The sequence below is a fragment of the Balearica regulorum genome, chromosome Z (assembly GCF_011004875.1).
Source record: "Balearica regulorum gibbericeps isolate bBalReg1 chromosome Z, bBalReg1.pri, whole genome shotgun sequence".
Classification (NCBI taxonomy): domain Eukaryota; kingdom Metazoa; phylum Chordata; class Aves; order Gruiformes; family Gruidae; genus Balearica; species Balearica regulorum.
The window spans coordinates 45,427,074-45,433,073 of NC_046220.1; positions in this window are offsets into that span (position 1 = coordinate 45,427,074).

Here is a 6,000-nt window from a genome sequence, read left to right on the forward strand (position 1 = left end):
ACAGAAGAGGTTTTTCCAATATATTTGGCATATAGGCAGATCTTCTAGTTGATTAAAAGAACTGATGCTTAACATTATATGTACTTTTTTTATCTTCATATAAATAAATATAGTTTACATCAGATTTCAGAATTTGCATTTCATTTTAAATTTGGTAAATCACTCATAAGCAATGAAAAGCAATATGACATAGAAAGGAAAATAGAGTTAGAAATAGTATGTTTGTATGTACAATGTAATACACATTTGTCTTACCATCTGGAAATATGGATGTGGCCCTGTTGGCAGGATAAATTGAAATCTGATTCTAAGCATATTTTGTTATATTTCCTTGTCTTTTTCTTGACTCATGAAAGTGCTTGTCAGGCGACACAGGACATCACAATTAAAGCCCTGATTTCAATCAAAACCAATAGACTGGTCCCAAAAATTATTGTTGATGGAAAAATTTAATCTTAGTAAAAGGTCACCATCTTCCCTTTGAGCAGAATATGAAGTAAAGTAGATTGCTTATGTTTCTAGTAGGCCAGCGTCTGCTTTATTTTGGACAGGGGTATTAGGATTAAACCCACATATATTTCCTGCAATTACAGGTGTTTTTACAAGCTATACACATGTAGTATGACATTTGTATTGGTAGTGCCATGAAAAGTAGATGAACACACAGTTGGAGATATATTCTGTACTTAGCTAGATTGCAAATATTTGCTTACATCCTGCATTATGAGATCTTGTGTTACTTTTAAAATCAATATATAATTAAAATGTCTTTTATTTCCCTGATTTTTTAATGCCTACTATGAAAAAAAGTTTAAAACTGCTCTTTACTTGAGTTGAGTTTTATTATTATATTGGAATGGCTTGAATTTAATCTTTAAATATTTTCATATAAATGTAGTACTTCTCCTCCTATCTGGAAAAAAATAAGTCTAGTTCAATGACTTTCATAGTTTATCTGTGCTTCTCAGGGCAGACATATAGCCAGTTTTCATGAGCGATGGAAGGAGAGATGTTTTCATTTGAGGGAATGTGTAGAATTTGTTGTAAATTAAGAATCTACAGAAAGGCTAGACTGAAAGCAAGTGAGAAAAAGATCTGAAAAGAAACTGAGACAATATGGAGAGGCCCTATAACCATATACCTAATAAAAAAAAAAAAAAAAAAAACCATGCTGATGTACCCTTCCAAACCTATGGACTATGATTTCAGACAGACAAAATCCTTTGACACGTTTTTAATAATAGCAATCATTCTTTCCAACAAAGAGGTTTAAAGGATTTACAGTTTAAAAATATGAAAGACCATTAATCCATCCAAAAAGTTCCCAGATAAAGGATCCTTTCTTTGTTTTGAACTGTTTCTACTATAACTCACAGGATTTTGGTGCTCTATCCTGACTCTTACTTTTCCAGTGTAGATAAAATATGGGGAAAGGATTACTCTAAAGAGTTTCAACTGAAAAAAAGAGGCAGCAACTTTAGCAAATCCCCATGAAAGTGGCACTTCCTGGACCATCACATACACTCTGAGTGGTGTTCCCAAACAGCCAAGTTTTGCAGTAGCATTTGTTTTTACTGTCCATTTTTGGAAGATCAACATTAGTGTCATTGTAAGTGATCCTCCCCCCCCAGCACAGTAAACAGAAATGTCACCACTGATTCCAGTAGAAATGGCATCAGGGGCCCAGTAGGGTAATTCTGAATGCTGGAAATACAAGTAATCTGTATTCGACATGACAGATTTACACAAGAGAAACCAATGTTAATAAAGTTAGTCATAGGATACAGATGCTATTGACAGAACTGGTCAGGGTACACTACCTGCTATTTTGTATAATCCAGACCTCTTTTGACACATATGGCAGCTAGATATAACTTCTTTAATTTTAAGAAATCACTTCACAGCACTCATAGGCCATCGTCATCTTTTTCTTTACTCTTAGCCTCTGCGGGTGAAGCACAGTTCCATTTGTTCAGCCGCAGTGTACATTCTTACTGTGCTGCAGAGACAAATACCTGCAGTATGCTGCGTATCCTGCACAATGGGTGGCACTTTGCTTCTATTTATATGTGCTACATAATTGTTGAACTTACTATTTGTGTTTTCATTAGACACTAAGCACTAGTCTTCAATGAAGCCTGCACTTCTATGCTGCATTCACACTTCTGTTCTGCTAGTGAACCTCAGTCAGGTAATATAGTTGTGCTATTGCAGCTGCAGTGATGCAACGCTGAAGCTTAGTAGTAGTAGTCAAATGGTAGTTTGTATGCTAGATTTAACCTGTAATACTGTTTAGTCCACTAAATGCATGTCTCTAGAGGGATTTTTTTTGCATGGGAAAAAGTAGGAGTGGAGACGAGAGAAAGCAAGTGTATGGTGTCAGATCTGAAAGTCAGTGTGTGGCTAAATATTTTTTCTTGTTTCAGTTGGCCAACCCAGAAATATGACTCCTTCCCATGAAACGTGCATTGCTGGGAATGTTTTGCAGTATCTGTATTTTTTAAAAAATTCTCCTGTGTTGTGGGTCAGCTGATAGGAATGTAGTAAAACTAAAACCAAAAAAAAGATCTTTAAAGGCAGGACTACGTATGAAAAAAAAAAAAAAAGAGCAAGGTCAAATGCTAGTGGGAAGCCTTAACTCTAATGGAACCTCTGGATACTGAACTTGGCACTTGGTGATTTTCCTCAGAAGATTGCAGAAACCTGAATGAATGAGCAATTTAGCTAGTAATGTTAAGGACACGTAGTTACCGTCGGAGAGCCGTCGCTGTTAAATGACGGAGACAGCACCCTCTGGTGGTTATAGGCAAGATTTCTCAGCATAGTACTGGATTCTGACAAGTAATTACAATTACCATGAATTATTTTAAGTTCTTTTATATCCATTTTTGAATTAAGTGCACAGGGAGAACGTGAATCTCAGAACACAAAGGCAGTTGCATTTCAGGTGGAACTGACCTTTGGAAAGCACCCTTGGCAGTGCAGCAATAATGTAGTAGCGAGTGGGTGAGTTCTATATGGAAGTAGGTTGTTGGGAAATATTAGTTGCCAAGCTTAACGGTGTAACTATATTAGCATAATTGCTAAATTTGCTGAAACCTTAGGCCACAAGCTGTGAACTTTCGCATAGATGTGTTGAACTTTTGCCAAACTTTTACCTAGCTAAGTAAAAGAAGGTCCCAGAGCGGGTTCGAGCTGGAAGATAAGGAAGCTACAGCCGTCAGCAGAGGCACCAGCCTTAGAGATAAGAAAAGAAACGGCTGCCTAGAGACAAAGAAAGGACCCAATGGAGAACATGAAGAACCCAGACCCCAATAGTACTCTTGGTCCCAACTGCCGCATGAGGGAAGGGGAACTTAAATTATAAGGGTATAATTGCCCAGGGTTTTCTTTGTTCAGGGTCCCTCTACAAAGGCACCCAGCTCGAGCTGTTACAACTGCTTTACCACCCAAATAAATTATCTCATGAGACTTAGAGCCTGAAACTCTGCTGTGGGAGAACTAGGGTGAAGAAACTTCTTTAACATAGGTAGAGCAAGACTATGTGATCTTCCCATATGTTTAATATCCTTAGGTCCTATAGGTAAAAGGGCAAGAAGGGAAGATAGAGCTTGTTGGCAAAGATGTTCTTGTAGGTTTTATCTCTGTCCACAGGGTAAGGAAGCCAATGTAGGTGCTAAATTATAGAAGTCCTAGGGACTAATGCCACATTTGTCTCCCCTTTTAAAAAAAACCACATTGATACTGTAATCTGTGGAGAGGCCCTGTAGACAGGCCCTGGCAAAACCATTCCTTAAAGGACCGTTTTGATGTGGACTGTGACTACCCCTGCTGTGATGGTGTGTTGACTTGCCCGTGTCTATGCAGTCCAGAGGGACTGGAGCCATCCTTGCTAGATCTCACTTCCTGCTCTTTCTGCACTGTAGTGCAGTTGTAAATGAAGGTACATGGCTCAAATGGCAAATCTGAATCCAGTAGTTCCCCTGTATGAGCTTTTTTGTAGGAAGAGGGTGTATGGGCAGTTGTACTCCACTTACTTAAAGGATTGATGGACCTCTGTAGTTAAAATCCATATGACACTAGAATTCAATTAATTCTAAAACACCTAGCCCAAGTAGTCTGAAGTCTGTGGTTACTTTTATCATTATATGAGAAAAGCACTAGAGTGCAAACTTATGCAAAAACAGCTAATAACTTGTGGCAGGTAGCTGTTTAGGTCTGAACTCATCACTGAGGAGATATAGAAGGGCCATATGGGAAATATAGTGAAGAGACATGGAAAAGCAGATACCCACTCATCTTCAAAGCATAAAATTTACATGTATGTATTGTTTGAGCTTTGTCCCTTGCTACTTGATACTGTAGCAGAAACCACTTGCCCCCTGCAATGCAATGCTGAAATTGATGTCAGCCAGTTTAAGGTTGTCCTTTACCTTGTGCACAGTGAATTTACTATATCATTAAGTATTGTTAGCATGATTTTCCTTTTGGTTTCTGCCATTAAACATTTTAGATAACAAAGTGAAAACTCAGAATTAGTAATTTTATTTTTTTTAATGAAATGATGAGTAAAAAGTTGGTCACTCTGTTAAAATAATTTTAAAATTCTTTCTAATACTGTGTAGTCCTGACTGTAACACATGATTTTCTGACAAATATAAGTTTACTGTTTCATTTATTTGACTAGTAGTAACAGTAGATTCATCAACAACCATGTACATCTTTGAATCACCTCATCTTTAAACTTTTCAGATATTGAACAATGATTATTTTTTATTATTTTACATCTCTTACCCTCTTTTCTACTTGCAACAGTGTTTCATCACATGGTTAAATAGGACCTAAGTATTCTCTTGTAAGAGAATTAAGAACTTCTAGACTATCTAAATAGTTGAAAACCCTATTATCTGTTTATTCTCTGGTTTAAGTTTTCAAAGAGATCGCTTTAAATTGTTCAAAGAACAGGCTAATGATTTATAACAGACAATTCTAGGCTGCTTCTTGGTTTCTCTTTGATACCATGATGTAGAATTCTATCTAGCAGTTTCTGCACTTACTTTTCCTTGTACTGAATTGATCTTAATTATTTACAGAACCCTGAACCCAAGTAATTTTTTTAAGTGAGGAAAAAATGCATGTTATGAGGACCAGAACTCAAGTAATGGTCATCTACCTGAGAAATTGTCTCTCCTCTCAGTTTTACTCCCACTGGGCAATCCTCTGTAGTTGGAAGAATAAGTCATAAAAAATGCCTAAAGTTTAGCCTGTCACAGGTACCTGAAATTGCCCAACTCAACTTTCTAAGTCTTTATCTACATGCCTTGATGCCTGTTGAAATCCCCCTTCTCAAGGTATGGCCACAAGCTGGCCATACATGATTTGGGGAAGCATAGCAATGAGGAAGGGATGCTTAAGAGTTGAACTGAAGTGCTAGGACATTAAATGCACAATGGATCTTTACCATTTAAGTAAGTTGGTCAAAGGCAGGCAGCACGCTGTAGGCAGCAAACAAGGCAGGCTGCCTGCCGTGCTTCAGAGCCTTCCCAGTGAAATGCATCTAAACCACTTCTGCTTTAGGAAGTTTCTTGCATCACAGCAGGGAAATCAGAGTTTTAAAGGCTTAGACAACTGGATAACAGTAATTTTGTGAATTTCAGTGCCATTTAGTAGATTTATGCACATGTAGAGGAAGTTGCTTAAGTTTCTGAACACCAAGCCAAGTTATTTTTTGAAAATGACATTTCAAACTGAACAGGGCAGGTCTGAAGCAGTCACCATACTAAAGAAAATGATACATTAATAAATTATGGTATGGTATAATGCATGCATTTTGGGTTACCCAAGCTTTAGCTTGATCATATGTCCAGGCTAATTAACCTAATTTCCTAGAAATGAATGTCCTAATCCAATTCTAGAACTACCTTATTTGGAGCTAGCTTGCAGGTGGTTGTGCCATTGTTTTGTACTCAGTTTGGTGTTTTGAAGCTCAGAATTTAGGGC